This window comes from Macadamia integrifolia, chromosome 4 (assembly GCF_013358625.1).
Source record: "Macadamia integrifolia cultivar HAES 741 chromosome 4, SCU_Mint_v3, whole genome shotgun sequence".
In the NCBI taxonomy this organism is placed as follows: domain Eukaryota; kingdom Viridiplantae; phylum Streptophyta; class Magnoliopsida; order Proteales; family Proteaceae; genus Macadamia; species Macadamia integrifolia.
Window position 1 is genome coordinate 32,279,479 of NC_056560.1, and position 23,631 is coordinate 32,303,109.

General features: G+C 40.1%; 1 long non-coding RNA gene across 1 annotated transcript; it reads right to left on the reverse strand.

Annotated features, from left to right (window-relative positions):
* Positions 1-2,703: 2,703 nt before the first annotated feature.
* LOC122075635 lies at positions 2,704-9,212 on the reverse strand. The gene is made up of 2 exons (XR_006139306.1): positions 9,033-9,212; positions 2,704-3,039 (listed from the first exon to the last, which is right to left on the reverse strand). It is a non-coding gene; the product is annotated as an uncharacterized LOC122075635 (long non-coding RNA).
* Positions 9,213-23,631: the final 14,419 nt, after the last annotated feature.

The following is a 23,631-nucleotide window of genomic DNA, read 5'->3' on the forward strand; positions in this document are numbered from 1 at the left end:
ACGTTGATTAGGATTAGATGGTGAGAAGCAATGATATCCATAACGAGATCATGAAACTCTCCTTTCCAAGAATAGAACTAGTAAAAAAATCTAAAGCAATAAACTTCCCCCTAAAAAAGAACCAGAATATAATTTAATGGTCCTTTATGAATTAATCAAATGGTTGTTTGGAGACAGTCATCGAATTGTTCAAGCAAATGGCAGACCAGCTAGTGAACGGTTTATTTGAGTGTTTGGTCGTCGACAATGAAGTAACTAAGAAAGGAAGTAAAAAATGAATAAGAAGGTGGGCCCCATCTCTTTGTGGGAGAATTAAAAGAAAAAGAAAAAGATAACAATGTGTTGGCAATATATCCCTTGTGATCTCCCACAATACATTGACCGTATTGGTTTTCGCTCAGGTGTGCCAGAATCCTTTTTTACCAGATTCAATACAATTTGACTTTGATCATATGAATGGATTTCCCTCTTGCCTTGATTTCTCCAGGGATTTTAATATTTTTGAAGACAAATCAAACCTAAAGAAAAGTGAAGGAAATTGAATCTCAAGGAAAAAAAACTTATTTCATTGAGATGAATGTTAAGAACAGATATAAGAGTCCATAAAGCGGGAAACTTGTGAAAATTACATCAATTGAAAATCAATAGAGTCCTAAGTAAAGTCTAATACTACGAAAGAAATAGAATTAGTAAAGAGTTTTATTGTTGATGTTTTTGTTGTTGTTGTTGTTGTTGTTGTTGTTTTCTTCTTAGCCGAAATTCCCTCCTTTATATAGCAACATTCAAATTTTAAACGCAAGAAATTGGTTAAGTAATCGTTCCCACTAACTTGCTCCTTGCAATATTTAAAAGACATTTGTCAAATAGCCTCATTTTCCTCAGCTTGTATTTATGCCCTCCATATAGAAGTGTCAAGCGGTCGGGTTGGGCCGATCTTGGTCAGGCCTAGCCGGGCTTGGCTAATTTTGAGGACTGCACCGTGAATGCCTGTTTAGCTAAACAGGCTTAGCTATCATGGGCATGGTACGGTTAATAATTGGGCTGGTTGGTCTCGGGCTTTAATTGGGCTGCCATAAATGGGCCTTAATCTGGCGTTAACTGGGCTATAGACCTATTTAACTTTAAACGGGTCCTCTTTAAAATTTGTCTCTTAAATGTGCTTGAAGAGGAATACCAATAAAATGAGGCAAAGATGGGCATGATAAAGAAAAAGATCCCATAGTTAAAATGGATTAAGCCGAATATAGGCAAAACAAATAAGTTACTAAGGTACTTGATCGATCTTTAACCCACGAAAATCAAATCAATTAAACTATTCCTATATAACCCAAGTTTAGCAAGTTCAAACCAATTAGGCTATGCATAAAAAAGATGAATGTTCAGATAACAATCACCACCATCTCAACTGTACATATCACATTGCCTTAGCACTAAATACAAATAGTATTAAAAAATAAAAAATAAAAAAAATACAAGTAGCGTTAAAGGGGTTAGGCTAGGTTGGGATTATAGGAATCAGTTCAAATTGGGCTTCTAAATGTGTTGAGCCGGTTGGGTGTTGGGCTCAAATGTAAACCACACTAATTATACTAACCGCAAGTGCGCAGTGTCAGCTGTAGCTACGGGTCGAACTTAGGGAGGCCAAGTGCTTAATTAACACACATCCAAATTAGGCAGAGTGCAAATATCAAGAGAGTTGACTATACTAATTTAACTAAAAATAAAAGACATAGTAATGGAAATAAAATAAAATAAATAAATAACTTTCCTGAATGGAAAAACGCAGAGGCTTGAGAAAAAAAAAATCCAGCTTGTAAAATAATTTTCAAATCTTCCTTGCTACCAATAACTTGTATGGAGATTACAAAAAAAGAAAATTGCTAAATATTCTTATTAATTTTAAATTTAAATTACAACTTAAAAAATCACACCTTGTAAACGTAAATTATTCAAAGCTAAACTAATAAAGTGAAAGAATAAAGAGAGGGGAGGGGGAGCTTAGTGTTCTCAGAAAGAGGAGAACTCCTCTAGTTATAGACTTCATCTACCTAAAGAATGAGAAGAAAGAAAAATAGAAAGCAAATAAAAAATCAAAACCTATAATAGAAACTATCTAAAATTGATAATCCAATTCCCTTTACAATATTTCCCTTAATCACAAAATAGAAGATACGATAGGATTCTTTTAAAATATTGTCCAATATAGAAGAACATAAATATAAAACTACTAAAAATTCATCTCAACATGTGTTAAAAACAAAAATAAAAGATTGACACAGCCTAAATCTTCCTTTTAGAATTCGTCCACCTCATAGGAAATCCTTGGAATTTATTCTGTAGATTTTTCCAAGAGGGAATCTTCTAGAATGGCTAGAGTTTGGTTCCTTGGGCCAAATTTGACACTTGTACTCCACTTGGTCCACTTTTGGCCTGAATTTTGAAAACAAGAAAAATACCTAAAGTAGCCTTGTTCTGGGAATTAAATGATGTAAATAATTGGATTAATTTGCGTATAAAATGTGCTCAACATCGGGCTAGGAGGCTGTGTCACACCCTGCCTCCAATAGGCTAAGGCATGAGGCACTGAACACCGCACCATATCTAGTTAGCCTGTTTCCCCCAGGATCTGGATTTAGGGTAGTCTTAAACACCACAATCTACAACCACATATTAGAGTTTATCGCACAGTACATCTGCATAGTATGACTCATAACCATCCAATGTCTCTAAGTAATATAATATGTTACAGTTATCTAGGATAACTTAATAAATAAAAAAGAATATTTACACAAAAAGATAAATATCTCTCAAATTTTTCAATACATTAGAGTGCTCTCATGCGGAAGTATATACACAAAATATCAAGGTAACTCAAACTCTCTCTCTATACTCCTCAGAGGTATTGGCCTTCGTAGGCACAATCATCACATCCATAGTCGGTTCCATGTTTGGATTCATCCTCTGGAAAATAGGCCAGGTGATCTGTGCCCACTGCCTCATAGTCAGTGTTGAGAGTTGGCAAAATACTGGTTTCGTTATCTAGAAAAGTAAATAAAGGGGGGGGGTGAGCACGTCATGCTTAGTGAGGGGTGGGGACAAGCAAGCACACAGTACAAAATGATTCAATGCATGCTCCACACTGTCAAATGATGCTCATGAATTCATTTATCATTACGCTACGCCCTACTCCATTACTAAGTCTGATAATAAAGGGTATAGTGCTACGCAACATATGTGGTATTCCCTACCCTGTATGTTGGTCCTCAGGAATACAAGTTAGTTGCAGGCAGGAGTCAGCCAGTCACGGTCAGAGCCTCGATCCCCCGACTAACCCCTAGGTTAATAACCCCAAGTAGTCAGGCATATAGTACATCGTATCCTACTGTCATTTGCCTCAGGTATAGTACATTGTGTTGGATTTATGGGCTAAATTAATTATTCGGGTTGATTAAATGGGTGAGAGTCAAATTGCATGAACCGGTTCGGTCCACTCTCAAGCTTAGGGATATGCTGGCTCAACCCATTGTGGTTTAGGGTTTTGAGTGTAGGACAATATTATAAATACTAGGTTTTGGGTCCCTATAGCCATTATTCACTCTTCCCCACTTTACCACTAAAGTGAGAGAACCAAGGAGGTTTAAGGGGCTGTAGAAGATCCATAGCCAAGCCAAGAGAACGAAAGTGGGAGTGACCAACATCAATCATCTTTAGCATACTAGGTGAAAGGTACAAATCGATCCTCCATAATTTTATTAGATTCGTGTTCTTGTTTTTCCTGTGTGGTTTCCTCAATAGGGTTTCAAACTCAAACCCATAGGGAGTTCTAACAAGTGGTATCAGAGCAGACCACATGGGACAAGAATCGATTGAATTTTTCTTGTACATGAAGATTTTGATTATTACTTAAAACCTGATTTGATTAAAAATCATGAAAATCATAAAAATCGTAATTTTACCATCATTTAAAAATTCTGTATGGGAAAACTTTCTTCACGAAAGTTGTAGATCACGAGAAGACGGTCACGGCGGTATACCGCAAGTCACCGGAAACCTCCGGACGCGCCGGCACGTGCCGTCGGAAACCGGCTGCCGGAGGAGAGAGAAAAAAAAAATTCCAAAAAAAACTGATTCGGATGTCATTGCTCTCTCTCGGTAGAGGAAGAGGGTTTAGTTATAGGTTTTTTGTTTTTGTGGGTGATGATAGACCCAAACTTCGGTCTATCACACTTTTAAGTTATTATTTTCTTATAAAATGGAAATGGGCCACTTCTTAAAACGTAATGGGCTGTCCTTTAAAGTTTTAGAAAACAAAAGAAATGGCCCACTCTTTAAAATAAATAATGGGCTCAGCCCATGGATGTTTAGTTATTCAATAAAAGTTTTGTTTTACTGTTTTAAGTCTAATGGGTTAAAGGTCCACTGTTTGATCCTTAAAAAAAATAAAAAAAATAAAAAGGGTGAAAGAAAGGTTATCGGCTCCCACAGGGATTTGTTGGAGTCGGAGTCAAACTTCTACTACCAAACTTGATTTTAAGATGTTAAATAATGGGTTGAACCCATGATTGTTTGATATTAAGTTTAAAGCCCATGTAAATTAAATAATGGACTGAACCCATGATTGTTTGACACTAGACCTAAAGCCCATGTCTTGCTTAAATGAGTTAAGTTGGGTAGGAGTTTTAAATCAAATCAAAATACATTTAATGATCTAATTTTTAATGATATGTTTATTTAAAATTGTATGTTGTATTTATTTTTAATCATTGAAACAAGAGAGTATAAATCAATGCTTTGAAAAATGTATATGTTATTGGTTACCATGAAATTGGGAAAGGTTTTTAAATTGAAATATGTTAATCTGGAAAAGGGTGTAAGCTTCCGCTCATTCTTAGTTGCGAAGTAATTTTGCTTTAGGAAACCATGAAATGATGAGGTGGAATCCACCAAAGTGGTACATCTTATTATTTCATGATTTTCCACAGGGTAGCAATGTAGGTGACATTTGCCCAAAGGTGATGTCACCAAAGTTAAGAAAATGACAGTAACCTAGAGGTTCCTAAGCCCAAAGGTGAGGGGATTTCAAAAGTTATTGTTCTTTTCACAGTAAATATGAATTTACAAGAGGACCAGTGCATTCTTAGCCCAAAGGATAGGAATGTAGTTGCGGTTGTAACTCTTGTATAGTTATTGTTGTCCTAGTGACATATTTATATGTATGTTTTGAACATAAAGATATATATCTCCAATGGGAAAGATATGATAGAACTGAGTAAAACCCACCAAAGTGGTACATTCAATTCGATTGTATCTTCCCCAACAGTAAAGATGATACTTTCCCAAAGGTTATGTCATCAAGGTTTGAGGACAATTATCCACATTTCAGAAAGGGACATTAAATTTGGAGTTCTTTTGCCCAAAGGTGATTGAATTCCGAAGTTAGTGTTGTTTTCACAGTTAAAAGAAGAATATAAGAGCATCAGCTAATTCCTGTCCCAAAGGACAGGGATACATTTTTAGTTGTAACTCTTATTTAAAATATATTGATAGTATTACATGCTTTTATATTATGATTTATATTTTGATATTTGGCATGTATTGTGTTCTTGTTACTGCTGTAGTAAGATGGCCATTCCCTCAAGTTATGTGTCTTCCATCCCAATGCTCACTGGTAACAACTATCAAAAGTGGGTGGAAGAATTAGAATTGCATTTAGGTCTTCTTGACTTAGACTTGGCACTTAGGGAGCCTAAACCTGAGCCTCTCACAGACTCGAGCAGAAGTGCTGAAAGGACCAAGTTTAAGAAATGGACTGAAGCAAACAGAAAGTGCATACTGGTTTTAAAAAAGGCAGTTCCTGAAATTATACGTGGGAACATAGAGATCAAAGACACTGCAAAAGAATTCCTGGATGCTATTAAAGGTAGATTTCAACACAACAAGAAAGCTGAGAAAACCACATTGATGACCAGGCTAATGAATACAAGGTATGATGGATGTGGGAGTGTTAGAGAATACATTTTGGGTGTAGCTACTGATGCTGGTAAACTTAAGGATCTTGGAATACAGATCGATGAAGAATATATTGTACATATTGCACTGAATACCCTCCCTAGTCAGTATAAGGTTATCCAATCTACCTACATTGCACTGAAGGACGATTGGAACCTAAATGAGCTAATTTCCATTTGCACTCAAGAGGAAGAAAAATTGAAACAAACTAGGTTTGAGAGTGCACATGCAACTTTCCACAAGGGATCTTCTGGTGGACCAAGCAGAAGGAACAAAAATTTTTCCAACAGAGGAAGCGTCAAGCCATATGACAGGAATAATAGCTCTCAAGAACTTGACACATCTCAAAAGGCTCAGGATGAAGAGAATACCAACAACGTAGAGTGTTTCTGGTACCATAAGAAAGGACATGTGAAGAAGGACTGTTTTATTTTCAAGAAATGGTTAGAGAAGAGGAAGAATTCTGGGGTTGATAAGCAGGATGATACCAAGAAAGGGTGAGGTAGAATGATCACCAGTAATTGAGAGCAAGTAAAATTTGGTCCCATCAAGTAGTTAGGATTTCTTTACATACAGTTATTTGAAATGCTTGATTAGTGGGAGCTTTGATTTTGTTTAGTATTTTTTTATGTTTTGAACCTTAGCCCGTATGTTTTGGGGTACAGTTTGATGAATTATGGTTAAGTTTTAGCATTTACATTATGCACAGTTATTTATTGAAATATTTGGTTTATGATTTCATTTAAGAATGTTTTTATAGGCAGTAATTGTCTTGGTTATAGGTAATATTTTGCCACAGTTCAAAAGGTAATGTTTGCCACATTTTAAGACAGTATTTGTCACAGTTCATAGGCAATATTTACCATAGTTTATAGGCGGAAGGCCACAGTTAGATATTAACCACAGATCAAAGGCGATTTGCCACAGTGAAGGTTAATATCACAGTTAAGGACCTACATAGAATGAAAACAGTGTAATTTGAGGATATGTCAATATTTCTATGATGGTATCCCACATAGGTTCGTGTTAAGAAACTTACTTATGTTTGTAATAACAGAAAGTTGTATGCCGTATATTGAGGTGTATCTTCTGCTGTTATTCGATGTGAGTGGTTTTTCAACTGAATCACAGTAAGAGTGGTTAATGTAATAAGATTCTATGGCCACACCAATTTAAAAGACATCCTTATAATTAATGTAGCTCAAGTGGGAGATTGTTGGATTTATGGGCTAAATTAATTATTCGGGTTGATTAAATGGGTGAGAGTCAAATTGCATGAACCGGTTCGGTCCACTCTCAAGCTTAGGGATATGCTGGCTCAACCCATTGTGGTTTAGGGTTTTGAGTGCAGGACAGTATTATAAATACTAGGTTTTGGGTCCCTACAGCTATTATTCACTCTTCCCCACTTTACCACTAAAGTGAGAGAATCAAGGAGGTTTAAGGGGCTGTAGAAGATCCATAGCCAAGCCAAGAGAGCGAAAGTGGGAGTGACCAACATCAATCATCTTCAGCATACTAGGTGAAAGGTACAAATCGATCCTCCATAATTTTATTAGATTCGTGTTCTTGTTTTTCCTGTGTGGTTTCCTCAATAGGGTTTCAAACTCAAACCCATAGGGAGTTCTAACACATTGTACCACAGAAGCGCACTGCTGATCAGGTAGCCACATATCACGATTAGTTAGTACCTATCCCCCTACTGACAAGGGTTTGTAGAACTTAAGTGGTGATATTCTAGCCCCCAATGTCTATATGATACACAATCAACATCCATCACTCACATCCACAATACACACGGGGCACTCAACTGTGCCCCAACTTACCTTCCTTACCTGTTCCAGCTTCCCTGTCCACAACTAACACCAACACAAGAAATAATTATATGCACACAACATATGCATGATCACAAGCAAGGTTATAATTAAGAAAACATTCTACAAAATAAAACAAGGCACCCACTCACCTTGGTATTCTAGGCTAGAAAATTTTCCTTTCTGAGTTGGGTAGGTTTCCACATTGCAAGTCAAATTCCCCATTCCATAACATATTTAAATCATCAATTATATAATTAAAACCCTAATGCCAATTTAGATTGAGTGGGGTATCCCTATTCCCAACCTTTCTTAACAGGTTTTAGTCTTGGTGGGATCCCATTCACAATTGCAACCTTTAGAAAATCAGGCTTACAAGCATCAAGATCTATCAATTATAAGCCATATAGTCTCAATTATACCTATACTGCAAGTCCTAAATATGCTCAGTAGGTGGTAGGTCAGTATAGTAGCCTTACTAGCTTCTGAAATCCCAACCGGTGGGATATAGTGGTGACAACAAGCTGGTCGGTCGTGTCCCACTGGTTCCCCCTATTTTTGCATAATTCAATTATGCTAGATCCCTGCTATTCTCTGTTTGCCCAATTAGGGTTTCCTCTGCTCTCTGAAGCCCTAATTCATTGGATAAGGGTACCCAACTCAATTAGACCTCATACTAGCCTAAGCTTTGGGCTCAATTGCTAAGGTTTGAGTGGGTAAACCTCAATTCTGCAAAAAATTTAGGAATTTACTGAAGTTATTTCTGATTCTGCAAACATTGAACCCTAAATTCAAAAAATCTTTGTACCAAGCACAATTCAAATCATTGAATTAAGTGCATAAGGTTAAAGTCCACTTTGATTGTATTTAAATCCAACCCTAAGAAAAGAATTATTTTGTAAAATTAAAGTGAACATACTTCTCTATTTTAGGGTTTCAATGGAAATCTGCCCATTCAACACTAATTCAACCCTTTTTGTATAAATTCCTACCGAATTGAAAGAAACCCTAGGTTCCAGGGTTCACAAAATTTTTTTCCAATGATTTGGGTTCCTGAAACCTTCCCTAGGATGGGGTTTTCCTCACTTGGCTGCAATAACCTGTATAGGGTTTCCCTGGAAATTGCTGGTTGGTAAAAATCCTAACCTTAGCTGCCAATTTCATGTGCAATTACCCTACTAACCCTAGTATAGTAGTAGGTTTACTCACCTAAGTGCAGGGCCGATTCCAAGAGTAGCCTGAGGTGAGTGAGTTCTCTCCTCATTTCTCCTTCTCTTTTCTTCTTCTCCTTCTCCTTCTTTCTCCTTTCTTCTTCTTGCTGTTTACAGTAAATAGCAGCTCAAATGGGGTATTCGGTGATACCCCCACCCTCTTTTATATCCTCCTCCATCGAATTAGGCTAAGGGCCTATTTAGGTGGAGAGGTAATATATATATATATATATATATATATACAGATCTATATTTATTTAATAAACCCTTATGTGTTAATTCTAATTTGTCCACTACAACATCATTAAAAATTGTAGGGAAAAATGGGTGCATAGCAGGGAGATGTGTGGGGCCCACAGCAGTTACACAAAATTTTAAATTCTGTTTCTGCCAGGCAAACCGGCTGGTCGGTTTTCTCCCACTGGTTATGCCAAAACTAGCCCCCCTATGGCATGTAACATCCCTTCCATACTTAACCCCTTTTTAAGTTAGAATTACTTGTTTGCCCATTCTTCTTGTTGATTTCTCCAATACTGTTGGCATGCTGAATAGGTATATGTGGGGTCATTTCTCTTATCTTGGCATTCCACTGCAGCCAACCATGCCAACATGGATCTTCCTTGTCTAGTACTTTTGCTTGTCTACAAGTAAAGTAGGTAAGTGAAATTAGGGTGTTACAGGCTCCACCATGTACTGCCTATTTATAAATGTAGCCCGACACATTATTAATCGAGTTGGTCTAGGTCGGGCCATAAATGTGTCGGGCTAGGTGCGGGCCTGGAATTGACACCCCTACCTCCATGTATGAGTGCCACGCCACGTAATCAATTACTAAGGAATTTCAAAATCTATCACCAACAATCGCCCCTCATTATTCATTATACGACACAATTATTAGCAAAGGTGTAAAGGGATTATAGTTAATGGAAGCTAATGGAACAAGTATCCAAGCTTTTCATAAAGAAGAGCTACCACAAAATCACAGCCTTTGGGGTATAAATTTAGAAAATTTCAAAAAGGCCGTGTGATAATTACTCTTGACTGATATATATCAATCAACCTCGTCTTCTACTATTACGGTATTGACACATATTTATTGAATAGCGCAATTTCGTCGAGATATTTTCCACTTCCCTTTAAAAGAATAATACCACCTAAGGCACTATTTATCTTCTTCTTCACTCAATCTTTCTTCCATCCATCGTCTCTCTTATGCTCAAAGCAAAAGAAAATGAGTTCATCCAAACCCAAAGGTGATCACTGACGCCTTGAGGATCAAATAGCACATAATCGGGAATCTTTGCGTGCACTTTCGGTCCACACTGAGATACTGATCTTTCATGTTTCCACTTTTCAATTGGTGCCATACTCCCTTCTCCCCTTTTCGAGTAAAAAACTTCCCAATGCATAAGTATGAAGAACTTATACTCAGGCAAGTTGACCCTATGAAGGAAGAAACCAAAAAGCTTGTCACCGTTTCTGGCCTTGCAACCTTGATTATTTGAGCGCTTGGGTGGAGTGAATGATCGAGGCCAAAATTTTTGAATGGACAGAAATAGGAATCTTCCAAACTATCCAGCTAAACTAAATTCCCAATGATTCTTGACAGGCCTCTCCTCCAAGCAGCTATGTGTTTTTGGTCACGGTTAACCATACCTTTCATTTCTCTTGTGGCATGCTCAGTCCAACTTTTCCAGACATAGGAGCCTTACTTGGCCTCAAATCCCATGGTGAAGAGTTTAATGGGGCCTCGTTTAGTTCTACCGATGAGAATGGCCTAGAGTTTGCCGAAAGATGTACTTATCCCCATTACATCGAGACCTATAGGCATGACCGCAGCCCAATAAAACGAAAAGAATATATAGCCTTCCTGCTCCCCTGGATCTGCCATTTCTTAATATGCATACGAGTAGATAAGATCACAAAAGCCTACTTAAATTTGGCTAATGCCTTGGCCGATGGTTGTCCAATAGACTTAGCATTGTTCGTACTTTCATCTCTATACCGTGGTTGTAATCAAGTACTCAATGACAACTTCACTAATAGGGGCGAGTTTAGGTCTAGAACAATTCTTCGGTCGTGGGTTTCTCTTTCATGAATATGCTAGCTCCTTCCATCTCTCGCTGAGAATATTTTAACTTCTTCTCCAGTCTCACTTTAGACCAATGTTTAGAGCTTTTCACACCTTTCCTTGCAGAACATACCTGGGTTGTTGACTCCTTCTATATGACCGTAGCTGATTTGTGGGCAAACTTCCTGACATGTCGTGACCTTCATTTTGGAATCACGCTTGAACATTCCAAAAATAACATGTGTGGAGGAGAATGTTACAACCCTCAATTTGGCCTTATTCAAGCCATTCCCCACACTTGTAACTATTCCTTAACTTACTAGAAGCTTGACCGTCCAATACTTTTTAGTGAGGAAAAGATCCAGAAAATTACTCATATAAAAACACTTGTTCTTTCTGAATTCATCCCTTCCCATTCCCAACTATGCCCCATTGTCACTGAAGATTTCAAGGCATGGTGGCAATCCTACTTGAATGGTGAACTGGAAGAAAGCTTGTCTGACCGCATGTCAAATACTTCCATCCAAAACGAGGATTCTAATACTGGCTCTATTTATGGCATGCAGAAAAAGGAGGATAAGAAAAGGAGGCTCAAGTCAGTCAAAGGTAATCCCTTTTTACGAATCTGTTCTTACATATGAAAAAGATTTTCACATCACATCAAATATAATCCAGACCATCAAGTTACGAAGGAGAAACATTGAAAAGTTGTAGAGAGACTAGAAACCGTCTAACGCAATGAGCTTATGGCGTGACCAGAAAAAGCAAGTAATGCACTTCACGGTCTTCCTATAAAATTTGATCGTTTTCACCGTGAGTTTGCTCGTTTGATGCAGAAAAGACCTCCTTTGCCAGATGCTCCCTTTGCTATTGCTGGTGTAGTAAATGTTCAAGCCTATGAAGCAACAGAGAACATAACTTTTTCTGGCTTACTTGCCACCGATCATGAGTGGCATCGTGTGAGGGATAATGTGGCTAGAGTTCAATATCATCCCAGCCTTGGTATTCTTTCTTTTCCATTCCTATCTGTTAACAGTCTTTCTTACTTTTAACTAATCTCCTTTCTACTCAGATGCTCTCCCATAGCAGTCGCCAAGAGCAATCTGGAATCCCAGTTGAAGTACAAGTTGATGAAGAACAACTTGACTTATCAAGGGATGAGAGTCCTAAAGATAATGTTCCTTTGAAGAGACTCAGAAGAGGGAAGAGACTCGCCTCAATTCCAAAGAAAGCTGCTTCTATTGCAGCTGGTCGGACTAGATTATGGTCAACTGCTATATCATCCAACTTTCCATCCAAACTATCTAAAGAAGAAACTAACATATCTCTTCCTCATCCTGCAGGGGTCTTTGAGATTTCTGGTGATTCTCAACGCATCAAGAAAAAGCAAGTTTCCAAGTCATTCTGTAGCCCTCCCTACTATCTTTGTGACTTTATCTCCACAAGAGTTCGAGGAGGTAAATACTTCACCTTCCATTATATCTCAATCAATATATGAGTTTTGAGTACTTACTCTGTTTATTATTCCGAACTTCTCCTCCCCTTCGCGATTTCGTAAGCATGATCAGTCAACTAGATACATTTGAAACTTCCCAAAATCCTCCTCCGAAGGTGGCTCTTGATGATTCCCCTGAAGCTCCCTTTGAAGTATACCAGGCGAAAGCTCTATATCTCTCATTGATGGGGTTTAGACTACGATCATGGAAAAAGATGCAAATGCACTTCTGGCAAATCCCAAGTTATCAACCAAGCAGCACCACTACGTACGTAGGATATCTTAAGGACCTAAGCCTGATGATGGTGGCTCTGTCCCTCAAGCACTTGAAAAAACGAAAGAGCTCGAAACCTTACTCGAAGGTCACAAAGCTTCTACCCAAAAAATGAGTGCTAGAAAGACTCAACCGAGGGATCTTCAAAGAGCTCCTACTACTTCAAAGGAGAGGGAGGGTCAAAGAAATGGAGAGAGAGATCAGTCGCCTCAAGTATGAAAAAGCTAATGAGGTACAAAGAATGGCAGCCAATACTCACAACTTTCAAGTGCTATTTAACAAGTTAGCTTCTTTGGGACAAGCTCTGAAAGTGTCTGGTAAAAAAGCCGAACCTTGGGAGAATGAATTACTTGAAGTCAACCACCTCTTATCTCGGGTAGATAACGAACTTAATGTTTGTTGGGCGACCTTTGCTGAACACTTAATTTTAGGACTGCGAGCCTGTGAAATCTAGGGGAAATGCCCCTCAGTGTTTTTTTTTATTTTTTTCAAAACTCATCTTATACGTATAATCTTTCTTTTGCCGATCAAGGTATATGTTGTGAATATACAGACCGTGTTTTTTATATCCACAGGGCCAACTGATTATGCTCTTCACATCATCAGTTCCCAAATAGTTGGGTAATACTTCTTAAGGTATTTCCCATTTACTGGCCTTAATTGGATTTGCCCATCCAATTCTTGAAGCCTTTAAGCCCCTCCTTTTAAAACTTGATAGACTTTGGGCCCTCCCAAGTGGGGGACCACTTACCAAATCGATTGGTTTTAGCCCCAATTGGTAAAACAGCCTTCAAGACCAACTGATCTTCTTGGAAACCTTTCTATTCAACTCTCTTATCATAAGCCTTGGTTACCACCAACTTCTCTGCTTGTACAAAGTCCAAAGCCTTTAAGCGTTCTTCACTCAAATCCTCTAATTCGTTCATCATTACCTCAAGGTACTCTTGTGGTGATAATCTGTGTTGATGGATACTATGCAAAGATTTAACAGTAATGTAACACCTTAATCTTACCTCTTTACATTAATTGTCAACAGGAAAGGGTACTAGGTAGGAAAGGTCAACACTAACTTGGTTGGCAGCAGGAGAATTCCAAGAACGAAAGAATAACCCAACTTGTACCTGTGCATTCTACCAACAGTGTTGGAAGAGTCAATAAGAAAAGTGGGCCAACAGATAGTTATTAACCTCTAATGGGGGATAGAAATGATAGGGAGTGAAGCAGACCCAAGGGGGACTAAATCTAACTCAACCGGCTAGAGAGCCCTGGGCATGACAGGCTGGACAGAATAGTCATTTTGGCTATCGTGGGTCCCACATTCATAATTTAACAAGAGGGCTGACTTTATTTGAGTCTTTTATGATAAAATAAGTAAAATAATAATATACACAATATATATATATATATATATATAAGTATGAGATTAAATATGCATATGTATTTATATTATGTATATATAATATATTATATTATATATACATATATATATGTACATCTCTCCACTAAGGGAGATAGGACTATAAATATTGCTCCACCGACCCTATAATTAGCACTCTCATTTTCTCTTATGTACCGCAGGAGAAAGAAAAGAGAAAGAAGAAGGAGTAGAAGAGAAGAAGAGAAGAAGAGAAGAGAAGGAGAAAAGAGAGGAAGAAGAAATCAAGAGAGAATTAAGTTTCTTGAGGCAGAAATTGGAGATTTCTATACCCAGGTAAGAGATCTAACTTGGTATGAACCTATAATGGAAAGAATGTTGCTGAAATTGGTGGTTTAAGTTGGCCGATTTGACTAAAATGGAGGGTTAAGGTAAAATCTGAAAAAATTCTGCAAGGATTAATGTTACACCCTTGCCCTAATCCGATCTAATTTGAACTGTTGTGATAGGCCTTGGATCGGAGATCGGAAGTACGATTGGGTTTTGGTTCGCGGTTGCGCATTGCCAAAGGGGTAGAGATGATCCCACATGTTTGTACATTGCGTGCCTATCTAACTGGAGGGGATTCATACCTTCCGATCCCAGACGGTAAGTGCCCCGACTCCCCACACTTGAATTCAGGCACACATCAAAAATTGTTGAAAGGCCTTGAGCATGTCCAAGGGCAACCACCCTTGCAAGACCAACCATGGGACAACAAGCTATCAAGATAGCTGTCTTGACCATTGGAAACAAGCCACTAGAAGCAGGTTGGGCCTAGATCCAGTGCCTGTTTTTGGTGGGCTGATAGGTTACTATCGGAGTTCTGATGCCCATGGTTCCCGCCACTTGCATCGTAAATGGTTCCGGATGATCCCAAATCATCATCCACACCTTCCTCATGAAGTGACCAATTTATGGACCTAAATGGTTGGGTCCTCATGCCCCAAAATTCATTTTAAGCTGATTGATCCAAAAGGGGTCCAACCCAAACAGACCCTAAGGTCCACTTAAGTTATAAGTTGGGAAATGAGGATTCATTTCCTAATTTCCCTTCTGCCCAATGTAGGAGAGGAGAGAAAGAGGAGAGGAAGGAAGAAGAAGAGGAAGAAGTAGAAGGTTGGAGGCCTACCTTGGTGCCAGCTGCCGCCTTGTTGCCAGAATCAATGCTGGAGGTAAGTACAACCTCCCATACCACTCTCTCTCTTCATTTTGACCTAGACAAAGCTAGGTATGGGTGGAATCATAGTGCACAAACCATGTTAAGGTCGTAGAATGCGTGTTCTACCCTCCCAGTGTTGTTGCTGAGCTCGAACAAGCCTGGTGAGCTCTGGTAACATGTATTGCCAAAAGACCAACTAGGGTTTCGATCGTTCGATTGATGTATCTCCCAAACGGCTCAGTGGAATTGGAATTTTCTTGGCATAGAATGATGCTAGGAACATCCTCTACAAACTCTATGGAACAAATCTCGTCGATCGGGCCTGAGACAGAAAGCCCTAAAATGGGTGGACTGTCCTGAATCACCACCAGAAACATCCCACCGGATCCACTGGGTCTGCTTGTGGTGGCATATTTCTGGTGGACATATGAGCCTTATGTGCTCTCTGACTTCTCCATCAGAAATAGGACTGATATTTCTGTTGGAAATGCCCTGTTTCCGGTGACAGTACTGTCACTTGGGGTCAGTGTCTGTACCCTTTGGGGGTGACCTGTGTGGGCCCCTCCTGCTGTTCCCAATGTATATTGATGTACGATTCCCCTTGTGTCTAGGATAGTGATGCACATATGCCCCAAAGCTAGAATTGAATTGATCGATCGGTGATCGTACTTGAACCCGAACACACTTGATTGTAAACCAGGTGAGGGATGGACTATGTTTATTTTTGGAAATGTTTATTATTATTAAATTACTCACATGCCTAAAATTATATGTTTAATTGAAATTGCTCAAATTTGATGATGATACGTTACATTGTCATTTTATGGTCATGATATGAATTGTATAGAGATGTATGATGGGATCCGGTGTGGCTGACGATATATTGGTACCGTGATCGCCGTGTGTTTGGTTGTGTGTGTGAAATGGAATTAGGCGTGTCCGAGGTGGTATCGGTGCTGTGATTGCCGTATGTATGTTGCATTCATGCATTGATTATGTGCATTAGAGTTAGTTGTAGTCTCGACTTACACTTTGTGGCCAAGGTCTCCCTGGTATCGTGTACCGGGACTGCATTTGGAAATGGGTGCACTTTGTGGCTGATGATTGGTACCAGTGTCACATAGTTCATACTTAACTGTGATATGTATGCTAGATTAGGTAAACTGTCTCAGGTTTCACTTTGTGGCCAAGGTCTCACTGGTAACGTGTACCCGGGACTGAATTTGGAGATGGATTACACTTTATGGCCGAGGTCATGTCGGTACCGTGTAATTCATACTAACTGTATCACTATGAAGGCATGTAGCATATATGTGGTTAGGTATCACTCCCTATGCTATGAACCCATGCCAACAGGGGTTGAGGTGTTGGATAACCTATTGTGGTATGTTCGATGTCACACCCCGTTCACACAGAACCGGACCGATGACCGAGTTAACTCTGGTTAACCCAAAACCTGCCAGGATCATCTGATACAGTACCCACCACAACATAACCACATCTAAGATAAGTGTTCAAAAGTTCAGCGGAAGACTTAAATTACCTGTAAATATCCCCAATATACTTGATACCCAAATTGTAGTATATAACTAAGTACATGTGGGTCCGTAGGCATGATATTTACATGAAAAGAATAACAATTTACATATCAAGTACACAAAAGGGGAGGTCATCAAAAATTAAAAAGTGAAATCCTGTACGGTGTCATTACTGCAGTCCCGCAACACAGCCCTCGCACATGTAATCAGCACCGTGCTCATACTCCTCAGGGACCCACCAATCCTTAACAGAAAACTCGACTGTGGTGCCTGACTCTTAATCTTCAGGCAGGTGACCTGTAAAATCATCTAAAAGAGGTGTGCACGTGGGATGAGCTCACTGGCTCAGTAAGTGAAGAAAGACCACACAAACATTCACATCCATATGCACTATATGCAGTGCAATTCATTTTAATCTTATCCACCTAAACAAAATTACTAAGTCTTAGGTTATGTGCTACTCACAACCATAGTGCGCATATGCCCCGGGTACGAGTCACGAACTCCATCCCGCGATACGCCCATAGGGTTGTTAGAGAAGGCCCACCATGAGTACTCAAAAAAGTAAAGTATGCCAACCACCGGCTCTCAACATAAAAGTAAATGACAGAAATGTAAACGTGTTGACCCCAGTAATTTAAAAGCAATACGATTGGCCCTCTTGAATATACCATTGAGATTGCCGACTGTCCTAATGACCAGCCGGGCGTATATCTAACCGCCATAGTGACCCGACAATCGTGACCACTACTTCCCCCAAAGTAATAACCCAACACCTCAACCTCTGTTGAGAAGGGCCGTAGCACAGAGAATGATAATCTTAAACCGCATGCTCCTATATGACAAAGTACGATTGCATAATGCCACCGCGTCCCATACCATGGGCCACCAATGCACTCGTTTTCAAACCGATTACGACGTCTAGTCTAATAATGCATCATGCACAGTAATCCAACCATTCATCACATAAGCACATCAACCATTTAGCATTGAGAATGTAAAGCACAACACACATATCATAAATCATTTGTTTAGATTGCATAAGTAATGTGTGTGAATGGCATATGAGGATGACTAATCTACACATAATTTGCATGATGAAATGGCTAATCTAGATACAGTTTAATGATGCAAAAAAAAGCCTTAAAATAAGGTCAAATGTCCTCTCCCCACTTACTTGTTAGATACAAAAGCTCACGTTCGGTACAAGTGAGATCCGGCGTGAGAAATGTAAATTCTAGTGGAACCTATCATAAGCGAATGGGGTTAGAATTTCACCACCTTGGGGTAAAAAATAATGAGGTTTGATATTAAATCATGTTTAAAATCATAAAATAAGGTTGCCCACTCGTTTTGGGCCCATTCGGCCAAAAAAATCTGACTGGTGGGCCAACAGGTGGGCCAGACAGCCCATCTGTCTTCGCCGGCCGGTCCAGCAGGCGGGCCAGATAGCCCGCCAGTTCAATAGGTGGACCACCACAGGCGGGTGGGTTTGCCTATACCGGTCTTCGCCTGCCTATTGAAATTAAGGTTCTACCCCAACAGGAGGGCCCCTACAGGTGGGCGGCTTCGCCCACTTGTGAGTGCGAAAATTGGTTTTCTCCCTTGAAACACTCCTCAACCTTGGGAAAACCAAATGGGGCTGTTCCAATCACATTTTCCACACATCTAAGGTCTTATAAGATGATTCTAACCTAGATCTAAGTTAAATTTAAGGATTGAAAAACAATCTTACCTTCTTTGCTCAAGAACTCTTCCAAAACCCTAAAATCACCTCTTAACTCAAGAAATCACCAATGCTTCTCAAATCTTGTAAACACTTTTTTAAACCTTCAAAATCAACACATAGACCATCTATTAAACCTTAAATTCATCATCTCAAGTGGTATTAACAAGATCTCAAAGAATTCTACCCAAATCAAGGGTTTTACTTGGGGCTTTGTGAAAGTTCAAGAAATATAGCCTTCGCTCACCTCAAATCATAGGTCTCATGTTGGGGATCACTTTTTCAGTGCCGGAATGAGAAGATCAAACCACGGCGTCGCTTAAAATAATTTCTTCCTCATTTTCTTTTCCTTTCTTCTTCTCTATTTTGTTTTCTTCCTTTCTTTTCTCTCTCTTCTTTACTCTTCTCACCCACTCTTTAATGCATTAAATGAGAAAAAGGAAAAACACAATAAGTACTATTTATACTAGAGAATATCTAGTAACCACATGGGTGGGTCACACTAGTGGGCGGGTTCGCCCGCCTGTGACCGCCCACCTGTTGGTCAAAACTTAACCAAACAATTGAGATTTCGATGGAATTCGACTCTCAGCATGTATCTCACTCTCGGCACAAGATATATAATACGTATACACTTTAGGATACGGCTACATATTAGCATTACCCATACATGGCCTTATGATACGTGCATGTATACGGCTTGGGAACACCCGTCTCCTTTGGCACTGACTCGGACTTGTCTGGCCAACCTGTGTTTAAAGTCACCCTTACCATCATGGTCTATAGGGAACCCGCCTTAACCCTCTCTGTTTCGGGTCCTGCATGGTTAAATCGGGTCAACTGTGTAAGTAAACCAGGTCTTAAAAGTAGTTTTAAAAGTAGGGTATCTTATTTACCCCCCCTTTTTGAAAATTTCATCATCGAAATCGCCGTACCTGGTTGTTTGAAAAGATGAGGGTACTTGGCTTGGATTTCATCTTCTTTCTCCCAGGATGCTTCTTCAAGTGAATGGTTAGCCCATCGCACCTTTACAAAGGAAATGGAGCGGTTGCGAAGGATCTTCACTTTTCGGTCCAAGATTTCGGCTGGCTATTCTTTATAGGTCATATCAGCTTCTAGATACTCTGGTTCTATGGGTAACACATGCGATGGATCGTGAACGTATCGCTTCAGCATGGATACATGGAATATAGTATGAACATTTTCAAGTGAAGGTGAAAGAGCAAGCATATAGGCTACTGAGCCAACTCGAGTCAAAATCTCAAATGGGCCAATGTATCTCGGGCTCAACTTACCCTTTCTATGGAATCTATGCAACGCTTTAGTAGGAGAAATCTTGAGAAACACCTTTTCTCCTGCTTGAAACTCAATGTCTTTCCTACGGGTGTCTGCATAGCTCTTTTGACGTGACTAAGCTGCCTTAATCCTTTCTCGAATAACATCGACCTTGTCATATGTCATCTGTATCATTTCGGGTCCTAACATTCGACGTTCGCCTACCTCATTCCAATATAGAGGAGTTTTACACTTCCTACCATATAATGCATCATATGGAGCCATCCTAATTGTAGCTTGATAACTGTTGTTATAGGAAAACTCCATAAGGGGTTTATATTCTTCCCAACTACCACACATTTTCATTGCACATGCCCTAAGCATGTCTTCTAATATCTGTATGGTTCGCTCTAACTGACCATCAGTCTGTGGGTGAAAAGCAGTACTCAAGTTCACTTGTGATCCCAAAGCATGCTGGAAACTTTTCTAAAATCTGGAAGTGAACCTTAGGTCCCTATCTGACACAATGCTCATTGGCACTCCATGCAAGTGCACTATGTTATCCATATAAAGTTGTTCTAACTTGGCCATAGAGAATTTGGTCTTGATGGGAATGAAGTGAGCAGTGTTAGTAAGCTGATCGACTATCACCCAAATCGCATCCATCCCCTTAGGTGTGCATGGTAGTCCAGTGACAAAGTCCATCGTAATCCTATCCCACTTCCAGTCTGGTACTGGAAGTGGCTGAAGAGTACCATAAGGTCGATGCCTCTCAGCTTTTACTTTTTGGCATGTAAGGCAAGTCGCCACATATAGGGCTATTGTGATTTTCATGTTTGGCCACCAGTAGTTTTGTTTGAGGTCCTTATACATCTTTGTACTTCCTGGGTGGAGTGAGTACTCAGAGCTATGTGCTTCCTGCACTATCTTGTCTTGTATCTCTAAATCATTGGGCACACACAACCTACCTCGAAACAATAATGCCCCGTCGCTGGCTAAAACAAAATCAGGGTTATTTATTGTTTGCTCTTGAATCTTAACTCTGATCTGTTGCAACTCAGGATCCAAAGGTTGTTTCATTATCGCCTCTTTCCTAATAAACGGATGCACCTGTAGAGCTGCTAGGGATACAGTTAACCATTTAATGTTTTGTAGTTGATGTTCAAGCTCTAAGGTTGCTCCTTCATATAAGAGGGTTTCATCCATTAGCATCGCCTCTTGTACGAGTTGTGGGCTGACTGCTAAGTATGAGGTGACACAGTCTGTGCCTTCCAACTCAATGCATCTGCCACTACATTAGCCTTGCCAGGATGATACTGAATATCATAGTCATAATACTTCATGAGCTCAAGCCATCTCTGCCTCATATTCAAATCTCTTTGGGTGAAAAAATACTTAAGGCTTTTGTGATCACTGTATATCTCGCACTTCTCCCCATATAAATAATGTCGCCAAATCTTTAGTGCAAAAAAGACTACGGCTAGTTCCAAGTCATGAGTGGGGTAGTTCTTCTCATATTCCTTTAGTTGTCGGGATGTATATGCTATCACCTTACTGCGTTGCATGAGAACATAACCCAACCCGACCTTAGAAGCATCAGTGTAGACTGTCGTTCCACCTGTGCCTTCAGGGATGGTCAACACAGGGGCTGACTGGATGGTAAGGCTGGTCTGACTCGACAGTCTTTGGTAAAATGCCCATAAGAGTGGCAATTAAAGCAATGGATCTGTGACGCCGAAACTGGGGTAGGGACCCTTTGTACTTGACCTGATGTAGATGGGGGATGGGGTGGCCTTATGACTGTAGGCACCGTACTAGTGTTCGGGCAAAAAGATGTAGAGCTCGGACCACCAGCTGGTTGAGGAAGATAGCCAGATGGCCTATAGGGCTGTCTGTATGCAGGCCCAGAACTATACGATCCACGGTATACCTTGGATGAGTTGCCCATGTCCAGAAATGGATTAGTCCTCTTCCACAATCTAGGTGTGAGGGATTATTCTCCCTTCTGCTTATCTTCCATGGTTTTAGCCTTTTGCACAATCTGGCCATAACCTGTCAAATCTAAGACCTCGAGCATTGCCCCAATAGATGCCTTTAATCCCTTCAGAAACCTTGCAACCTTTTTTTCAGCTGACCTCATATGCTTAGGGGAAAAATGGAACAAGCTTTCAAACTGCTGCTGATACTCAAGGATAGTCTTATTCCCTTGAGTCAAGGCTATGAATTTCGTCTCTTTACGGTCTCTGAAGCTACGAGGGTAATGGTTTGCCAAAAACAACTCCTTGAACTACTCCTATGTGGGTTCCAGATGTGCGGCAAACAATATAGGCTTAGAGGCTTGCCACCAAGAGTTGGTTTCATTCTTGAGTTGCAGCCCTGCACAAATAAGCTTATGTGCCTCAGTGCACTCAACTACCTCAAATATCTTTTCCAGCTCTTGGATCCATTGGTCTGACTCTAGAAGATCACTCCCCACCTTAGAGAATACAGGTGGCATGTTCCTCTTGAAAGATTCCACTACCCTTGTCGTATTATTCGTCGATGGGTAATTGAGTGCATATGCCGGATAGTAAGTGTCACACCCCGTTCACACAGAACCGGGCCAATGACCGGGTTAACAACGGTTAACCCAAACCTGCCAGGATCATCTGATACAGTATTCCACCACAACATACATACAACTAAGAAAGAGTTTATCAGTTCAGTGGAAGACTTGGTTTACCTGTGAATATTCCCATAATACTTGATACCCGAATTGTGATACAATAGTTAAATACATGTGGGCCCAAAGGCATGATATTTACACAATAAGAGTACAATTCACGTATCAAGTACATAAAAGAAATCATCAAAAATCAGAGTATACAGCTCGGCTCGGTATCAAATCCTAGAGCTCAGCTCGGTATCGAAGGTTGAGCCCAGCTCGGCTTCACCAGGTAGAGCTCAGCTCAGCATCAAAAGTGGAGTTCAGCTCGGCCTCAGAACTGCGATCCCGCAGCACAACTCTCGCACAAGCAATCAGTGCGGTGCTCTAACTCCTCAGGAGCCCATCAGTCCTCTTCAAGGAACTCAACCGTGGGACCCGCCCCGTGCTCATCTGGTTGATGACCTGCAAAATCATCTAAAAGAGGTGCACATGTGGGATGAGCTCACTAGCTCAGTAAGTGGACAGATGGACCATACAACAGTCCACACAACAATCACAACCATATGCACTATATGCTATGCAATACATTTTAAATCACATCCACCTAAGCAACATTACTAAGTCTTCGGTTTAGTGCTACTACAACCACAATGCGCGTATGCTCCGGGTACGAGTCACGAACTCCATCCCACGATACGCCTATAGGGCTGTCGGAGAAGGCCCACCGTGAGTACTCAGAAAAATAAAAACATGCCGACCACCGGCTCTCAACATAAAATAAATGATAGAAATTAAAGGTGCTGACTTCAGCAATTTAAAAGCAGTACGATTGGCCCTCTTGAATATACCACCGAAGTTGCCGACTGTCCTAATGACCAGCCGAGCGTAATGTCTAACCGCCACAGTGACCCAACAACCGCAACCACTGCTTCCCCCCAAATGGTAATCCAACACCTTAACCCCTGCTGGGAAGGGTCGTAGCACGAGTATATGAT